Genomic DNA, 20,539 nt, shown 5'->3' on the forward strand with positions numbered 1-20,539 from the left:
GACTACCGAGGACTCAATTCAGTCACCAGGACTGACGCGCACCCCATCCCCAGAGCTGATGAGCTCATTGATCGGTTTGGGGCTGCACGTACCTCAGCGCGTTTGATTTGACGTCTGGGTACTGGCAGATCGCCTTAACTGATGGGGCCAAAGAGAGGTCAGCATTCTCCACACCAGATGGACACTACCAATTCCGGGTTATGCCCTTTGGGATGAAGAATGCCCCTGCCACCTTTCAGAGGTTGGTCCACCAGGTGTTGGCTGGACTGGAAGATTTCAGTGCCGCCTACCTGGATGACATTGCAGTGTTCAGCGCCAGTTGGGAAGAACATCTGCGCCACCTCTGGGAAGTGTTGATGGCACTGCGCAAGGCCGCCTCACGATCAAGGCGAGTAAATGCCAGATCGGGCAGGGTTCCGTGATGTACTTGGGGCACCAAATAGGGAGAGGCCAGGTGGCGCCCGTGCAACCCAAGATTGATACCATCCTGGCATGGGAACCCCCAAAGACTCATACACAGGTGAGAGCCTTTTTAGGACTCACGGGGTACTACAGGAGGTTTGTCAAGTGGAATGGCTACATTGTTGCACCCTTGACTGAGCTGACTTCCAGGAAGCAGCCCAAGAAAGTGAACTGGACTGACACCTGTCAGAAGGCTTTTGACGCCCTGAAGACTGCCATGTGCACAGCACCCGTGCTTCAGGCACCCAACTTCTCAAAAAAACTCATTATTCAAATGGACGCTTCAGAGCATGGTGTGGGGGCTGCTCTATCACAGATTAATGAAGAGGGCCTAGACCAACCTGTAGCCTTCATCAGTAGGAGGTTACTTCCACGGGAACAGAGGTGGAGTGCAATTGAGCGTGAGGCATTTGTTGTGGTCTGGGCACTGAAGAAGTTGAAACCATACCTGTTTGGGACTCACTTCCGGGCTCAGACAGACGACAGGCACCTCAGATGGTTGATGCAGATGAGGGGTGAGAACCCAAAGTTGTTGAGGTGGTCCATTTCCCTACAGGGGATGGACTTTACGGTGGAACACCACCCTGGTACAGAACACACCAACGCTGTTCAGATTTTTCTGCCTTAGTGATGAGAACTCCCAAGGGGAAGGGTAGTTCCCCCCACATTTCAGCTGGAGTGGACACGTGATAGACCTGGTACCATTGGCGTGAGTCTCCCTTCCATTTTTTCTGATTGCCTCCTCTGTTTTTGATATGTTTTGCTAGTTTAGATGCTTTGGGCACTGTGCCACTGCTATTCAGTGCACAGTGCAAGTGCTCCCTATGTTAAGTTGATGTATTGATTAGTGTCTCCATGATTGGGTTATTTGATTTACTTGTCAGACCCTAGTACAGTGCACCATGTGTGCCCAGGGCTTGTAAATCAAATGCTGCTGGTTGGCTTGCAGCACTGGTTGTGCCACCCACAGAAGCAGCTTGTAAAGTGTGTCTCAGGCCTGCCATTGCAGAGCCTATGTGCAGTCTGATACTGCCATGCTGACTGACCAAGTTCACCCACTTGCCAGTCGCTAAACCTTCCCTTATCTTCATATCAGACACCCCTATGGTAGGCCCAAGGGCAGGGTGCATTGTAAGTATAAGGTAGGACATGCCCTGGTATGTGTGGCATGTCCTAATAGTGAATTACAGCCATTTTAGTTTTTCACTATTGCAAGGCTGCCTGTTCTCCATAGGCCAAAATGGGCAGTTTGATTATTACATCTTATAATCCTAACTGACTCAGGGAACATGGTAGAAATTCGAATTTAGTATGCCTGAACTCAGAATGATAAAATACATCTTTTTTAGTAAAGTTGGTTTTAACATTCTGTGTTTGAAAATACCACTTTTAGAAAGTAGGTATTTTCTTGCTTAACTGTTCAAGCCTGCCTCTGCTATGTTGTGTATTGTGTGTCTGGTTCTATGAGTGACAGGTGTGGGAATTCCAGGGGAGAGGGTGAGTCAGCACAGGGCTGAATAGGAAGATCTGCATGTAGATGGGTGGGAGGAGTTGCACTTGGGACCTGAATAGGGCTGTGTCTTCCCTCCATAATGATGGCTCCACCTCCTGTGGTGTGTCTGATGTCTCTGCCGTGCACTTTGAAAGGAAAGAAGTAGTCAGGTAAACAAAGTGCTCCAGTACTGACCAGAACTGGTTTGGACTAGGCAAAGGCCTCTCTGCCTTCAGAGAACAAAGAGAAAAGTAGTATAAATATGGGGACCCAACCCCCAAGATTTTAGATCACTTCTGGAACAACAAGAAGAAACCTCTGTCAAGGAGAAGAACCAAAGGAAGCTGTAGGAGTTGGACTGCCCCCCTGCCAGTGTGCTGTGTTGTTGGGTTGACCTGCAGTGGTGTCTTCATTTCCAAGGAGAGGAGAAGGAACTTTTACAGAACTTTAATCATCTTGCAGAATATTACTCCAAGGGCTTGAACTTGTGCTTGCCTCCTGCTGAAGTCTCAGCGACAACAGACTTCACCACCAGCTCCCCTCTGAATTTCCTTGCTGGGAATTCTATCTGCAGAAGCCTGCGTGTCGCTGGGAGCTGGAAGCACGACGCACCACGAAGAAGCGTGTCGCCGCCGCAGCTGTAGTCTTCGCATCGCCGGAGAAGCGTGCCGCAGCCGCATCTCCCAGAAGAGTGCCTTCATCGCAGCTGTCTGCTGTCGCATCACCGGAGAAGCGCACCGCAGGGCCTGTCGTGGGTCCAAACTACAGAGTCGCCGCAAGGCTGCCAGGGCGTGTCTCATCGTCTCAATCTCGTCACATCAAGGGCGCCATCTTATCGCATCGCACCGGATTGTCGCATCGCATCGAGGTGCTATATTGCCGCATCGCAACCGGGCTGCAGCACGAGAATCTACGCATCACCTCCTCTCCGGTAAGGATCAAGACGCATCCCCTACTCTGCGCAAGCATTGAGGCGCAACGCATAGTCTCCCCCGAAGCAAGGAACTGACGCATCTCCAACGCTGCAAGCCTTTTGTTTATTTTGCGTTACGCATCCTGGTACTTTTATGAGAACTGTGTTGCATTTACCAACAACTTGAACTAAGCTAATTCTACCATCTTGAAACCAATTTAAAGTACAGTATTGTGGATTTTTGTCATTTGTGGTCTTGTGTTAAGTCTATATAAAGAATACTTATTTTTATAAAACCTGTGTTGCGTCCATCTATAGTGTACCATCTATAGGTACCTACCTCTGCCAACTAGAGACCCCCAGTTCTAACATACTGCATCTGGAGATTGTAGTCCTTATCATTCTGGGTCCAGTGACACTTAGAATTGTGAGTTCCAGAATTCGACTCAGAGTTCTCATTCGAGGTGAAATCCCATCACTGTAATCAGTACTTTAAATGGGAAAAAATAAGTGCAGGTACTCACTAAAAAAGAGGTGTGGCAAGTGGGCGGGGCAAGGGGCGGGTCAAAGGGCAAGATATGATCATACTTAATGACTTCTGTACCATTTGCAGCACATATCAAAGCCCACGAGAAATGCGTTCATGTCACTAAAACAGATTAACTCATTACAAGCTCCTCTGAAGCAGAGCCGCATCTTCCCTTCACTGGAGGGAAAACCTAATCTGCGCCTGCCGTGCTGATCATGGTACCAGTACTCTCTCTGGCTACAGAGAAGTGCCGGTACTGACGGCAAAAAAAACCGGAGGTGCCGGTACTCAGTACCGGTGAGTACCGGCCCATTTAAAGCACTGACTGTAATGAGGATATTCGTGAAATTGATAGGATGTTAGTTATTAGGCATATTTCATTAAAAGACCTGGAAACTGCAATTAGAATGGGAGCTGTTAGTACGGGAAGTCTTCTGCATGTCTCTGGAGAGAGTGCTTCCCTTGCCTTATGCTAATCTCCAGGCAAGTCACTCAAAAGCTACTGTATGGTTTCTAGATCCCTACCTCAGTGAGCATGACAATCATACATGTCTACTGAGGGTCTCCTAGTTTACCTGGATTGAGAGCCTAGAGCTTGGCTCTGAGGTTGAGGTGGTTTGGCTACTGCACCCCTATTTTTCAGAGTGGCTGCTGCCCTCTCTATCCAGGCTGTGGTAGACTGACAGTGATATCAGCAATTAATCTCTAGTCAGGATGGGTGAGTCACTAGCCACCCTCCTAATCAATTCTGAGCAGTCTATCCCTTGCCTGGGGTCCTTTTGCATTTGTCTAATTGAGAGCTAGTGGGTGTACTGGGGAGGGATGGTGAGTTGAGCCATGGTGTGGAATGTGAACTGTTCTGCTGGACAACCCAGCTCCCCCAGGGCCCCTCCCCATTTCCTTGGAGAGGCCTGGTGTGCTGGTGTGCTGGTGTGCTGGGATAGACACTCAGCTCATATCTGGGTTTAGCTGCACTAACTCTGCTAAGAGGACCCTCCTCCCTGGTCAGTGCCTCCTGGTCTGGAGTTAACTGCAATTCCTCTTTAGGAAATAGCACAGGCTAATACCAGGAAAGACAATAGGTCATCTGTGCATGCATTGAACACATCAGGAATGGTTTGTGATTGGAGGTGTAATCAGGATGCAAAGTAGCAGACCCTCTGATTGGATCAGCCTATCAATCAGAGGCAATAAAGGTCTGGACTGAGAGGTCAGCTGTTGTTCAAGAATGGTCTTTGATTGAGGAGGCGGCCACACCAGGTCCGTCCAAAGGAAGCCAGCCGGGACCCACAGTGTGAAGACAAGGCAAAGACATTTGCTCACTGTATCTGGAATTTGGGAACGTTTTTTCTTTGGCTGATGGATTCTCCTGCAAAGGAATGTGCAAAGACCATCTGTTTCTGTAAGGCTTGACGGACTGGCGGTTGGAACAAGGAAATTGCAGACAACTGTGCAAGGAGGAAAGGAAGCTTGCAGAACATCAAGGTAGCTGGTGTGGAAAGAAAGCTTGCAGCACATCAAGGGAGCTGGCGTGGAAAGGAAGCTTGCAGCACATCAAGGGAGCAAGAGAAGGGGATGCTTGATCGTGCTTGGAGGTGAGATCGCTTTCCCTAAACTCCCCTCTTGCACTGAGGGAGCCTGTACAAGCAGTAGCTGGGAAATAGAGGCCAGTGAAACAGGCCCCCACATTTGTTTTTGTGATCTCTCGGGGTATCAGGGTGAACTGGCACTCTGTCCAGCCAGTTTCCTCCTACAACTAGCCAGTGGCTACTGGACTCGTGGGACTCCAGGAAACTGTGCCAAGACAACAGGCACCTGTGATAAGATCCCTGACGCCATTAGAGCAGTGTCCTCACTCAGGATTGGAGGGCACTTATGTTGCTTTGCGTGGGGGTTATGGGGCTGATCAAGAACCTTTGACTTCACATCATATGTTGAAACTATATCCTTTCAATCCAAAGATTGGTATCAAGGCTCTACCGCAGTGGTTCCCAAACTTTTGACTCCTGAGGACTCACATTGATTATTACTGAACGCCGTGGACCCTCAAGCAATTTGTAATATTTAAATTTCAAACATTGTAACAGTAATTTGCAAAAAATACACAGACAACTGCACACCAAACAAATACTCGAATTACTAAAGATTTTATTATTTTATATTGAAAAAATGTGCACACATTGAAACATTTTAATAGGAAGGTTGGTGCTACATCTCAGCGACTAACGTTTCAATGTTTGGTTTTATTTTGGGGTACTAGGCTCCTGCTCCTGTCAAGGCTGTACTAAAAATCCAAAGCAGCCCTGGCAAATGCTGTCGGACCAGTCCCCATACGGTGTTCACCAAGTGCAGCGAATGAACCTGACTACTATGAAAGGGGCTTTAGGGGGCTCTCCCTCTAAGAAAATTAGCAAATGATATATTCTACAACAAGTTTGTCATTATATATTGAATTGTATTAGCTTTAAAAGCATAGTAAATGATGACCTTACTGTGCACCAGGATACGACAATCTTTGTTAGGGCTCTTCAATGATTCCATCACTATCATCCTCCAACAGTGCCTCTTATTTTTCCATAGCCCATCTGACACATGTATTTCACTTGTTTTATAGCACCTCTCGGACCAGTGTAGGGTGTCAGAGCACTTTGCATCATACACATACAGAGACAATGAATCACAAATGTGTAAATCAGTGTATAGAAAATGATACATAGGGCAACGGTGTAGGACTCACATGCCACCCGTACTGGTAGTACAAAAGAGGGTGGTGATGGACGGAGCATCAGAATCAATCAAACACTCACACCCAGTCAACAGATCAGGGTTTGATCCATCACCGTTCTTTAGCCCACTCTGCCACCCCTGTTCAGACATGGCCATATGCAAATCAGTCTGACCCTGTGCCTCATGGGAACAGTGCAGCCCGAACTGCCAAGCCATGCCTTCCCTGGACCGGAAACAAGCTTCCTAGGACCGGTTTCTGGCATTTCAGCCGTCTTCAGCCAGCCTTGCTTGAATCCAGTGGCAAAGTGAGCAAGGGACTCACGTCTGAGCATACCCTGCCAACTTATGGCGAACAAGGCGGTACAAAAGAGGGTGGTGATGGACGGAGCATCAGAATCAATCAAACACTCACACCCAGTCAACAGATCAGGGTTTGATCCATCACCGTTCTTTAGCCCATCACCACCCCCTTTTGTACCCGTACTGGTAAGCATTTTTTAAGGGTGCTTGGTCTGGAGAACCTTAAATTCAGGATTCAGAACATAACATGGTGGTTACCTTTGACTTAATAATAAGAATTTATTTCTACCCAAACAAACCTTTTTAGCAACATCAGGATAATGAAAGACTGGGGGAAAGAAATTACTTACAAACTTTTTCCATGCAGTTTACATGCAGCTCTTTGATGGCAGATCATAGATCAGTGTGCTGGATTACGATTGTAATTTATGAACTACACAGTAACAAAGGATTCTCCTTGACAAAAGCAGTAACCCACTGAGCTATGAACATAAAATATTGTTTTTTTGAAATGCATGTGTTGTAATCTCTTTCCCTCTCCCTTGGTACCTTCCACACCCGCCCCCCTCTCCCCCAGTTAGTATGCCCGGGAGCTTACCGTAGAATGTTGACGATGCATTCTCCTGTTGAGAGTGGATGACCGGTAATAAAGGACACTTCGTACTCCACTCCTGCCTTGCGTGCCTTTATATCTTCATAACACTGGCGACGATCCTGCGTGGGGGGCAGTACTGGTAATCTCCCCCTTGTGTGCGCTCTCGTTGTAGTAAAGGTTGAAGCATCAACCGTGTGTCGTCACATGTTTGCGTTGTTGCGACTGGACGACTATCAGAAGTGCTGGAAGAGTTTCTGCTGCGAACATCAGGAAGCTTTTGCCTTTGAGGTGTTTTTATGGCACTACACGTTGAAGGCTGGTGGGGACACGCAGCTTTCTCAAAGGACTTCCTCAATTACAGCCATCGTCCAACGCTATGAAGGAGACAACCGGAGCAGTCTGAGGAATCTTGACGGACTTTGGTCGCGCAAAGTTACTCTGCTGAAGCGACCGTGGCAAGGCTCTTTCCTGCTGTGTACTACTCCGTGTGTGTGCCAGATGGGGATTGTACCTCGGAGCAGTCTATAGTGTTGAGCATCGTTCTACTGCCTGTTGTTCCGGGGTAAAGGCGATCAGCGTGTGAGCTGTGGTGCAGGAAGGTTCCTGTATCTCCTCGTCGCTGGATGAGGAGCCGCCGCCTCCTCGAACTCGCAGGAGGCAATTTCCTCTCAGCGTCTGCTGGTACCTCGTCAACTTTACCTTCTGGTGGGTCTTGAGCACCTTTCTCCGGCACCGTTTCCCTCACTTCGTGAGTTCATTTTGCCAGAGCCTCTGCAGCAGTGGTTTCCGCATCTCATCGGCGGATCTCCCAGCGTCCTCGCAGTTACTGACGTGCTTCCTGGGCACATTTCACGCCCACTGCGGGCGGAGTCTCCGGCGAATTTTTTTTTTTTTTTTTTTTTGTTATTGCTGATTGGCCATTCTACAGCTTACGGTGAGGCAAGTTACTGTTCTTCCATCCTCTGCATTGCTGGGTTCTTCATCTCCCCCAGAGGAAATTCTCAGCGCCGGTTGGGTGCTCTACTTACAAGACATCACTTGCTTGCTACACAGTTTACGGTGAGGTACAGCTTTCTTCCCTCCTCTGCGCTGCCTGAGTTCTCCTCATTTCCTTCATTCAAGTACTTTGACCAATTTATTTTTCAACATATTGGTTTTCAAGTTCTTTGGTATTAGTCAGGAGGGCTATGTACTTTACCATTTTACTTTCCTCCTTCACTTGCATGCATCCTGGATACTGCTGAAGCAAGTACAGCGCATTACTTTAATCCATTTTATATTGTACATCTTTCCCCCATGAACAGTATTAGTGCTGCCCACCTCCTCTGCCTTTAACCTTATTGTTTCATTTTCTCTGTAGGTGCTATCTCCCTTTCATATTCAGGGAGCCCCCTTTCGTTCTTTGTATTTTACCAGGCATGGGCACACCAGGGATCTGTCAACCTCCTTCATTTTTAAATGATTGCGGAGAACCTGATATCCACTGGAAGGAATGGACTAAACTATTTGAGTCTTATTTGATTGCTATGGGGGGAGAAAGGTTCTCGGCTTTGCGCAAGCAGCACATCCTATTACATAATTTGGGTATTCATGGTCGCAAAGTTTACGAGACTCTGCCTGAAAAGGAATTAGAGGAGGAAGATGATCTAGATGCTTATGAGATCACCCTGTTAAAGTTAGGAAACCACTTTGGTGATGAAATTAACATTGTTTTAGAACGCCATAAATTCTTCAACCGTACACAAGGAAAGAATGAATCCGTCAAAAATGATATTGCTGCTCTAAGAGGCCGAACTCAGAGGTTTGACTTTGGGGAATTAAATGACTCCCTCATACATGACCAGTTAGTGAGATGTACTAGCAACAGCAAGATCCAAGAAAAGCTGTTGTCAAAAAACCCTACGTTAGAGGAGGCTATCTCCTTAGCTCAATCAATAGAACACACTGCCAAATGCATGAAAGAAATAAAGGTATCTGAGGAAGGGGTAGCTGCAGTGCAGGTTGACAGTCTCACTAGTAGCGTATTGAAAGTTAAAAATAAAGGGGAACTGACAAACAGATCTGTAAGGGAACATTCTAACCTTAAATGTTACAGATGTGGAAGCAATAGCCATTTAGCCAATAACCCATTATGCACTGCACGTAATGCCCTATGCAAAAAGTGCAATAGAAGAGGCCATATTGCAAGAGTGTGTAGGGATGGTGAGAGTGGTCAAGTTAAAGCCATTAGTGATGGTTGTGAAGATCAACTCAAATTTGTTTTCCAAGTGAAAAGCTCTGGTGGTAGTTTGGTGGCGGAGTACCCTAAATGCAACATTCTAATTAATGAGGTACATTTTGAAATGTTTGCAGACTCATGTTCTCCCTTTACATTATTAAATGTTGAAGATTATAGGAAAAGTCTGGAAGTTCAGGGCATGGTAATCAACAAACCTGATATTACACCACATGGTTACACAAAAGATCCTATTCCCCTGGTGGGTATGCTGGAAGAGCAAATAAACTTTAAGGGCAGATCCACAATAGGAAAATTGTATCTGGTGAGCACAGGGTCTAACCTTTTAGGGTGGAGACACCAAAAAGAGCTTGGCATCATTCTCGACCCTAACAAAAAGGACCAGGTCATTCTGGTTGAGGATGATGACTTGGAAAGTACCATATGTGATGAATTTCGACGCCTCTTTTCTGACGATCTGGGGCTGTTGAAACAATATCAACATAAGATAAAAATCAGACAGGGCGCAAAACCAGTGGTCCATAAGACTCGCCAACTTTCTTTTCTGTTGAGACAGCCACTGAAAAATGAGCTTGATAAACTGTGCCATTTAGGTGTTATACAACCCATTGATGCCTCGGAGTGGCTGGCTCCCATTGTTATTGCTTCGAAAGCGGGTGGCCAAGGCATCCGCCTATGCATTGACTTACGCAGTCTCAATGAGAATATTTGGGTGGAGCGGTTCCCTCTCCCCAATATCAACGAAATGTTGAGCACAATAGGTAAGGCTAAGTTTTTCTCTGTTATAGATCTGTCTATGGCGTATTACCAAGTTGAACTCCACCCGGAGTCCAGACCTTTGACCGCTTTCTCATCACCCTTCGGCACATATATGTTCTGTAGGATGCCTTTTGGCCTTGCCTCAGTGGCCGCTGTATTTCAAAAAAAGATGCAGAAAGTACTGGATGGCATCCCGAACAGTATGTGTTTCCAAGACGACGTCTTAGTCTATGGGGCAAACGAAGGCGAACATGACTCTGTGTTCAGAAAAGTTTGTGCAAGATTGTCGGAAGCAGGTTTGACAGTAAAGTGTGACAAATGTAAAATAAAAGTAACTCAAGTAGATTACCTAGGGCACCAACTCTCAGGCGATGGGATCAGGCCTTAACACAATCTAATTCAAGCAGTGGCAGACGCACCATTACCCGCAAATAAAGAAGATCTTAAGTCATACTTAGGCCTGATCGAGTACATGGCTAAATTCATACCAACATTTTCAGAGAAATGTGATAGCTTACGAAAACTTCTGAAGAATAAACAAGAATTCAAGTGGGAAGAGAGACACTCCGAGTGTATAAACAATTTAAAAAGAGAAATCTTAGGGTTTCGCGCCCTTGGCCCCTTCGACCATAAAAAGAAGACCATTCTAAGCACTGATGCTTCAAAAAAAGGACTGGGAGCAACCCTATCCCAGAAAGGTGAAGGCGGTGAAACTATTATAGCGTTTGCCTCCCGCACACTGAGTCAGTCTGAAAGAAACTATTCCGTTATTGAAAGAGAGGCTTTGGCATGTTATTGGGCCATTATTCATTTCAAATATTTCCTTTGGGGAATAAAATTCACGGTCCGCACAGACCACAAACCTTTAACACACATATTTTCTTCAAAAAAAGGTCTTTGTGATTCCCCTAGGATTGCCAAATGGGTCCTTGGGTTGGAGAATTTTTGCTTCAGGGTTGAGTACCTCCCGGGGCAGCAAAATGTGGTTGCTGATTTTTTATCTAGGTCGCCTCTCGCTATTGAACATAATGAGGACACTTTAGATGCCCCCATTCTTCCTATTCTTCTTCCTTCCCTCACTAAGGAAGAATGGGTGGAAGAAATGAAGAATGACTCTAGCATGATTGACTTAAAAAATCTAATAATAAATGGATGGCCAGAGAAATGTTGCAATATTCCAGAGGAGTTGAAGAAATTTTGGGAGGTAAGAAATGAGTTATCCATCTGTGACAACACTATTTTCTGTAACAATAAAGCAGTCCCTCCTGAGGCCCTGAGAGATAAGATCATGGACCTTGCCCACGAGGGACACTTAGGGAGGAGTATTACCAAAAAGAAAGTAAGGAACAGCTTTTGGTTTCCTAATCTAGATTCCCTGGTGGAGTAGAAAGTGAAGGAATGCATCAGTTGCGCTAGAAGTGACAAGATCAACATTTTACACAAGGTTCCTTTATCCCCAGTAGAAGTGCCAGAAATTCCCTGGACTAAACTTGCTATGGACATCATTGGTCCAATGGTGGCTTTAGGACCGCAAAAAAAGTTTATGTTTGTTCTGGTGGACTACACCTCGCACTGGGTAAATGTCAATTTCACCTCATCTACCACCACTAACAATCTCATCACTTTTCTTAAGTCCGTTTTTTCGTTCGAAGGGATACCAGCTATCCTAGTAACTGATAATGGGGTGCAGTTTACCTCCGATGAGATGAAAGCTTTCCTTCAAAATCTCAACATCAAGCACGAAAGGACTGCTCTCTACTGTCCCAAGGCAATTGGGTTAGCAGAAAGAACTATCGCATGATTAAAGATCATATCCAACTGGCAATCTCCAATGGGTTCAACATCGATGATTCACTCAGAGACTGTTTATGGGCCTATCATACAGCTCCCAACCTGGTAAGTGGTATATCACCATTTGTGGCCCTAAGAGGGAGAGAGCCTGGCACCAAACTCAACCCACTCTGGTTGAACGGGGGTAAAAGTGTGGACTACAACAGGAAGGAGAGTCATCTTAAGGTCCTAAAACATCAATCCGAGTACAAAGATTGGTATAACAGGAAACATGGTGTGAAAGAATTTAATCCCCAAGTTAACTATCCAGTAGTGCAGTGGTTCCCAATCTGTGCGCCGCGGCACCCTGGTGCGCCATCAAAACTAGCCAGGGGCGCCGCAAACAGATACGCACCAAGCTCACAGTTTGAGAACCACTGACTGATACACAATAAGAGTCAGGCGCGCAACACCCATTGGACTCACAGGGCTTCAGCCCCCCCCCCCCCGTCGCGTGTGGTAGCCCGGGATGAGACAGCCTCGCGGCGCACACACAGCCGCACCCGAGCACTTCACAGGTCTTTAAAAGACCATTTGCATGTTAATGAGGCCTCGCTGTTGTTTCACCCCTTCTAAGAGCCCCTGCAGCTCCACTCTGCCTATGGCTTAAAAGGTTCAGCCCCCCCCCCGCGAAATTTTTCTTAGCCCCCCCCCCCACCCCCCCCCCGAAATTTGGCTCTAGTTGCGCCTCTGATAAGAGTAATACCTGCGGTGGAGGGCAGGATGCTTCAGACACTGATTTGTAATCGGTGGCGGTTTTGTTTATTCTTTCAGTAATGCAGTTCAAAAGGAGCGGGGAAACTGGAGTTCAGGAGAAAGGTAATAAATCCCACACGCCTAGCGAGTGCACAATTCCCTTGCTCCCAGGGACCACTCAGCAAGGAGGGAGGAAGCCTTGCATAACACTCCTACAAACGGACGGAAACGCGCATGCACTGCAGCACCGTGATTAGGAAGTTCAGGCAGAACCATTCAAGGGGAGTAGGATGGGGCCTACGTGGGATACCCAAGGACAGCAAGTTGGCAGACAGGGCAGCCAGGATTCGGGTCGGAGGTGTTACTTAAGAAGGAAATAAAACGTCCTGCGGCGCTCAAAGCGAAACTAAACATTTGCAGACAACCTGCTTTTACACACAACGCCCTTGAAGAATAATGATTCACAGCGCCGGGGAGCCCTCTCTGGTGCAGCAGTGCAGGCACAAGTGGGCAGGGGAAAACTCATGGCCACTAGCCGTGTTCTCAGATTTACACATATAATGGGAATTATCTCAGTTGGTAAATGTGCCAGCTGCTAAGAGCTGTGCAAAACCTGTGGGTCATAGAGAGTTTGGAAAGACTAATCCTGGATTATAGTGCAAATTATGTGCATTTGCTTCTCTAATTTATGGCTTGAGAACAATACTTGTCTATGTCTGCTGCTATTCGTCATTAACATGACATTTCCTATTTGCTTTATCCATGTCCTCAATGCACGGATCAAGTAGTATGTGCTGCCCTCTGGGTGTAGGCTCCACCACCCACTCACTGATCTCCACTTCCTGACATGCCACTGACGATTGTACTTTGTCTTTGCCTTCACAATTTTCTATTTTGCACAATGAGGTTGTGCAAGGACAGTGATTGCCTTTCAATATTCAAATGAGTCCTGCGCACTCAGACACAGCCAGCATTTCGCTCCTGATGTGTGCCACCGTGAGATTCAAAACAACCCTCTTGTTAGATTTTGCACAATGTCACCATAATAGTCCAAGGACATTTTTGTCTTATATATGTCACTGCTTTGAATGTCCTGTTCGAACAAGTCATGCTTTTTAATTATGCCTCCCGGACTAGACTGATGCAAAACAAATGGGCTGCAAAAGCACCGTAAATTGAAATGTACATTAATACGGTGTAGTTTACTTATTGTTTCATAATATAGTTTCCTGCATTAAAATTAACCTCTCCAATCATGCATCTGTTGGTCCTGAGTTAGCCTTGATGCAGGCAGCACTGTGCTCACATGAATATAGAAGTCTATCTTTGACTCTCCCCAACTGCTTGCTGTGTAGACTCAGTGGAAATGATTTAGCAACGCTTATTGTGAAGTGTAGTAAACAAGGCATGGTGGGACACTGATAACAGGACAGGAGCACAACAATAAGCAAAACATTAAGTACTAAGGCAGCAGGGGGAAGCTTGCTTCAGATTCCATGGCTGGCCATGCACACCATAATACTGACAATGCGCATTCCAGATCTGTGAGCACATATGAGAGGGCTTCCAAAGCTCATTTCTGGGCTTGCACTGCCAATCATAGGGCTATCCAGTGCATGCCAAAGAGCCCCCAGTGCACACTCCAGGTCTTCCAGTGCATCCAAGGAATATAAGGGCTGCTATGCCCTCTGCAGGATCTAAGTGCCCCTGGTTTGTTAAAGTGCAGCCATGCACCACTCCATTCTACACATATCCAATGTGCTTTGACGCCACAAATGATGAAACTCACAATAGCTGCACTCTTACACCTAGCAATCATGCAAAAGGTGCCCATGAGAATACGTTTTTTCATTCCCCCCCACCCCCATCTTTCCCCCCATTTGGTTCGAAAGAGTGAGCCCCACATCAATCATTATAATACCTTTGTCGGCTTCATCCCAATTATTTTCAGGATGAAAAATGGAAGTACTCCTAAGGCTGGGTTTACATCCCCCCACCGCCAAAAGAATGTAACATATTGGGGAGCCGCAGCAAACGGCCAATAGGGCAAGGGAGCCGTGGGTGGAAAAAGTTTGGGAACCACTGCAGTAGTGGTAAGAAAACCTACCCGGGTACAAGTGGGACAGAGCAAATTTTTCCCTCCTCAAAACGTAAAGAGCTTCAGGAAAAATGTGGTGCAGTTGGAGGATGGACAATTCTGGAGTGGGGATAGACTGGTTATGTAAAAAATTGTGTTTTCATCTTCCTGTATGTTCAGCATCATTCTGTGGGTAGGAGATGTGTTGTAATCACTCTCATCTCCCCTTTGTCCACATCATTCTGTGGGTAGGAGATATGTTGTAATCTCGTTCCCTCTCCCTTGGTACCTTCCACTCCCCCCTCCCCTCTCTCCCAGTTAGTATGCCCGGGAGCTTACCGTAGAATGTTGACGATGCATTCTCCTGTTGAGAGTGGATGACCGGTAATAAAGGACACTCCGTACTCTACTCCTGCCTTGCGTGCCTTTATATCTTCATAACAGCATGGTATACGCTCTCTGCAGCAGGCATATTAATCCACTGCGCTACCTTAGATGAGTCAAAGCTGCAACTGGAAAAAACTCCCATCTCTTTACCGCAGGTACGTTAATCACCAAAGTTAATCTTGTCACTTTTATTGTATACCGAAAACTGCTGATTATACTAGGAACTTTGCAGTGCTTATAAAACTGTTGCCAGTGGACCCCCTGGAATGTGTCACGGACCCCTGGGGGTCCACGGACCACAGTTTGGGAACCACTGCTCTAGCGAATGAGAGCAACCCCGTACAACATGGTCTGTAATATAGAATGCTAATTGTGTGTTTTCATGTTAACTGTGTTTTTATAGTGCTTGGCGTCTAGGCGCTATAATACTGTTTGGGGTCAGAACACTGACCCAGAGGGTTGTAGAGACTGGTTTTATGTGTAGTATAATTCTCTTGTGTGTGTTAAAGTACTTTTCATTTATAAAAAGTAAAGCACCGACTGGACATTGATTTTATCAGCTGGTAGTACAGTGTACAGTGTATTCTGAATGTCTAACCTCACCTCACTACCTTGAGTAAGCCTTAGACTGCTCTGTCTCGCTACCCTGAGAGAGTCAAGTGCTGAAGAGGAGTGCTTGGTTATCCAAATGGGGTCCACGAATACTGAGGCCCCAGGACACCAGTGGCGAACACTTTAGTTGACGCGACTGAAGCACAGTAACCCCTGAGTGCCCCGGTGCCCAGGAAGCTGGGTTTAACAGAAGCTCTCTTTCTGAGCCTTAAAGTTTCATGGAAGAAATACAATTATGAGAAATGCATTTTAAATGAGCTGTTTACAATGCATATCATTTAAAGATATGTATTATTGTGTATGCTTGATAGTTGCAACTGATACACATGTGGTAACGATTCATTTATTTAGTCACTACACATCTGCGCCAGGCTGAGAATATGTCACTGTCCATTAAAACTACAGCAGCCAGACAGCAAAGAGCTGTGGCTTGTGCATCAGCGTGACTATCCAGCAAAGAAGAACTGGTTCGGTCCATTAGAGTGGCAGTCCTTCATAGATTGATTGGGATTGTGCTGTTAAAAAAACATAAAGCATCTTATTCTTAGATTCATAATAAGCTGTCTCTGTTGATTTTGAGAAGAGGTGAGTAATGAAACACCTTAAACATTAGAGGTCTGGCACGTCTGTCCCACTAAAAATGTAATAAGAAGTACCATTACTAGTGAGCAGGTTTGCTGTTGTTGGTAACATTTAATTGAAGCTTTGACAACAGTGTTATAGATTACCAGTAGTAAGGGAGTGGTAACATGACAGATGTCTGAAGTACATTCCACCTCGTCAGCCTTAGCACCCTGACAGCATAAACCCTAAATATCCAGTCATTGTGCAGCCCCTGGACATTCTCCCATGTACTGTTTTTAGAGCCAGGTCTTTTAGTGGAGCGTCTGCCATGTACCACAACAAGTCAACCGCGTATTAGTCTAGTATTTCAACCTGTTCACTGCTGTTCAATATACATACCTTAAAGCTTAGTACAGGTCCAAGGTAACTGTAGGAGAGTAGGATCTGCCTCTTATGGTTACCCCCACTTTTTGCTGCTGCAACACTGTTTTTCGACTTTAGTCTGGTTGGGGCCCTGCTATTTAGGACCCCAGCCTAGCTGCTTCCTCTCTAAATTGATTCCATGTACTTTAGGTACACCACAGATTGGATTCTAGGGTGCCCTTATAAGTCCCTAGTATATGGTATACTATGTACCCAGGGCATAGGTAGCCCAGAGGCCTACCAGGGGCTGCAGCATGTATTATGCCACCCCTGGGAAGCCCTCCAAAATGACACCACAGGTCTGCTACTGCAGCCTGGGTAAGGTGGTGCATGCACCCTTTACAGAGATATAGGTTCACTATATCTCACCTATCACTGCACATAGAAACCTATCAATCACCCCTATGGTAGGCCTTATCAATCCTGAAGGCAGGGTGCTTGGCAAGCCCTTCATCAGGGGGGTAATGGGACGAGCCTCCCGATACTCCCCAGCTCCTCGCTGCAGTGAACCAATTTTTATGAGCTAGACCTTCGTAAAACCTAATGGAGGGCCCGCCGCAGGTTTATAGTGTAATGCAACACATTGTAAGGCACAACTTAATTCGATATGTCTGAACCCACCATTTTTTTTCTTCAACTTTTTAAGTTTATTACTTTTTGGATTTCTACTTTTTTAATGTAATGTTTTTTCACTGCAAACTTTTAAGTTTGCTAAGAAGTGAGGAGATCAGTGACTTGTCTGTAGGAAAGGGAATGTTTGAGCACATTTTTCATATGTATTCAGAAACTTAAGTCTAGGTGCTGTGGGTGTGTGTGTTTGGAATGTTTGCATATTCATTGAAGGATTGAAATACACCTCTCAATTTCTTGAAGAGATTAGTGACGCCATCATATCTGGGGTGAAATGGACAGGCTATGGGATAAAGTCGCGTGCTGTGGTGGATTGAAAGTTGATTTTGTCTCTTAAGTTTTATCATAGGTTAGAGAACTGCCATTCAGTGTCATATGAACATGAACCATTTTGACAGCACAATAGGGTAATTTTAAATGTTTACCCTAGACTTCACCCTATCAGACACGAACCTTGAAGGCCTCTCCTCTGCATTATAACCTGGGTTTAATCATAGTCTCCAAACTCTACTTCATGGAGCATGTGAAGACCAGACTACATGGTTCCAATTTAGGCTCAAGAACATATTCATGCACTTTTGTACCTCTGAGCAACTTACACTTCATCTTTGGAGTAGCTGTCCTCTCCCAAATAAATGATGACAACACCTCGCTCACTGCCATTGTCCAATCCTGGGCCTTTAGAATTGATCCTCTGTGTTGAGCCTCGCCACCAACCATAAGGAACCTGTTAGAGATTCCAGTATCAGGCCAGGCAGGGACAAGGGTGAACATTGCCAGGGTGGCCATGTAACCCCAGAGAGTTTAGGAAATTGAACCAAATGAGCAAAGCACTCTAAAGGGGAAAAAAATTATAAAATGTGTAGAAAGATGTGTAAACTAGTTAACAATGCGTGTAGGAATATATCACAGTCAAGAAGTAAATTGGTTATTTATAATATAATTTATGTGTAAAAGAATATTCAAGAAATTACATTACATATGTATATTTTCTTGACTTCAAACCAAATTAAGCTAAATTAAAGAAGAAAGTTTTTTATATATGTATAAAAAGACTCATTGACCTAAAAAATATTTTGTGAATACGTAAGTCCTTTGTATCCGGTATTAACATGCCTGTGCTCGCAGCCGACTCCTCTAGCCATGAAGATATGGAGGAAGAAAGGAAAGCCCCCTCACAGTTTCTAGAAGGCGTGCGAGGAGACCTCAGAGAAGCTGTACCCCTAGCACTGCATCTGTAAACGTGACTGCATTCAAGAATCGCCAAGAGGCGCTGGATTTCCGGTCTCTTCCTCGGGTCATCCTAATGCCCCTCTCAGTCTGTCATCGGGGCGCTCTCAGCAATCCCAGATTTGCAGGGCTCATCCTTCTTCTAAAGGCTTGAACGACTGCCCTGCTGAGAGCTGTAACTAAAGACCGCTCTGCCTGACCCCGTGACCCGGAATAAAAATAAATCTGCAGAACTGGATCCTGACGCAGGGCTCTTTCACGGGCTGATCCTTCCTATACCTGTTGACAGGACCGTGCCAGGCCTCGGTGCTACCTTTGATTTCGTTGTAATGGCATGCCTGTGTTTAGCGGGTCTCTGACGTGTAATCCTCTCAGATTAACACTTCACACAACTTCTTCACAAAGCAGGGGTTCACCACCAACTGGAAACGCGCCGGCCTGTCCGACTGACTTTCCCTTGCCTGTTACATAAGACTATAGTAAATCTTCACTTTTCCAACCATTTCCCAACCCATCAATGGGAATATGAACGTTACACAGGATAGGGCCCAGCACTGAACAATACATGACTTGCATGATTAAAGATGGTCGAGGATGTGGCCTAACGGCCAGAGCTGCCGACTTTGGAGGTGGGGAACCAGTGCGTGACAACATCCTGTGATTCGGGGCAATTTACTTAATCTTACCCGTGCGCGCCTACCGAAAAATGAATGCGTCATTGTGCACTGTAGCTGGTGCTCATGTAAAGCAGCTGCAGTACCTTCGGGTCGGGTTCTCCTATAACACAACAACAACAAAAAGATTCGTTCATCAATGCATTATTACAATGGACTCTGTGTTACCTGAAGGTTACTGTGATTGTGCCCTGCCTTTCATCTTTCCTTGGTCGATAAAATGGGCACTATTGAGATAGGTAATAACACTATTTAATTGCGTCCAAAGTCCAACAAAATGGGAGCGCGAGCTATACAAGTGTGATTCCTTCTCTTATAATTCCTTAGTTATCTGACCTTTTCCTAAAGAGTGTGTCACTGCGTACGAAAACTTGAGGGTGAGGGGGGCACCTTTGGGGGTGCCGACTCTCTGCGAACAGCTACTACCGAAACGAGGCCCTTAAAGGGATGTCTGAAACAATCGCGAAACGTTCCCTCCATGACTACCACTTAAACACTTTTCAATCCTGCACTTTTTAATGGCAGAATTCTTGGCGCACAAAACTCTTTTCAATCGGAGCCAAAAATGGGTTTGCTCATCCCCATGGTTTGATCAAAGACGGGGAGTTAAACGAATTTCTTCAAAGCAAAGTATTTCTAAAACCTCTCTTGGCTATCTCATTCCAGAGTGACACTTCCTCGAGCCTGAATAAAAAGCAATTCCGCAGGGACAGGAATAAACTTGCCAAAGACCACATTTATTTTCAGTTATCACGACGTACAGTTAAGGCATCTGCCGCTCAATGTGACGCGCTTTTACACAAAAAAAAAACACGACGCTCGCAGTCGTAAACGATCAGATGATATATATGTTTTTGGATGAGAAGAACATGAAAAATCTGTTTTTCTATCTATAGATGCAAGGTAATTGAGGGCAACAAAAAATAGCTGTTGTTTAAATTAAACTGTTAAAAAAATACAGTCCCATTTCCAAATAAAACAATTCTGGCCTCATTCAGACTTCAGCGGCCGAGCTGCCGGGCTACTGGGGTGTCGGAGGTCATCTCACCGCTGGCCCCGCAGCCACGTGCTGGCTTCACCGATTACATGACGTGTGGACTTTCATTGAAATGTGTTAGTGTTACCCCAATCTGCTGTGGGAGGGGATGTGGAGATGATTTTTTTTTTGGTTTTACATTTTAATTAGACTCCCAGAGCGGAGGAGGTTACAGGGGGCTTATTTCATTGAAACTTTTCAGCCAGTGTTCAGACACACTGGGAGTTTTCTCCAAATTCATGTTTTTTTTTTTGCAGTTGTTTTTATATAGAGCCGAAGTTATTGGAGCGCTTGACATGGGCACCAGTTATATCACTAGGACAAATTATTTTTTTTGTTTGGCATGGCTACATTAAGTGATTTGTCC

At 45.6% G+C, this 20,539-nt stretch overlaps 1 protein-coding gene across 1 annotated transcript in view; it reads right to left on the bottom strand.

The window, feature by feature from the left end:
* LOC146863207 (uncharacterized) overlaps nucleotides 1–20,539 on the bottom strand; it is a 170,914-nt gene that overhangs the window by 103,599 nt on the left and 46,776 nt on the right. The window lies entirely within an intron of this gene.

The sequence above is a fragment of the Triturus cristatus genome, chromosome 2_2, assembly GCF_964204655.1.
Source record: "Triturus cristatus chromosome 2_2, aTriCri1.1, whole genome shotgun sequence".
NCBI lineage: Eukaryota > Metazoa > Chordata > Amphibia > Caudata > Salamandridae > Triturus > Triturus cristatus.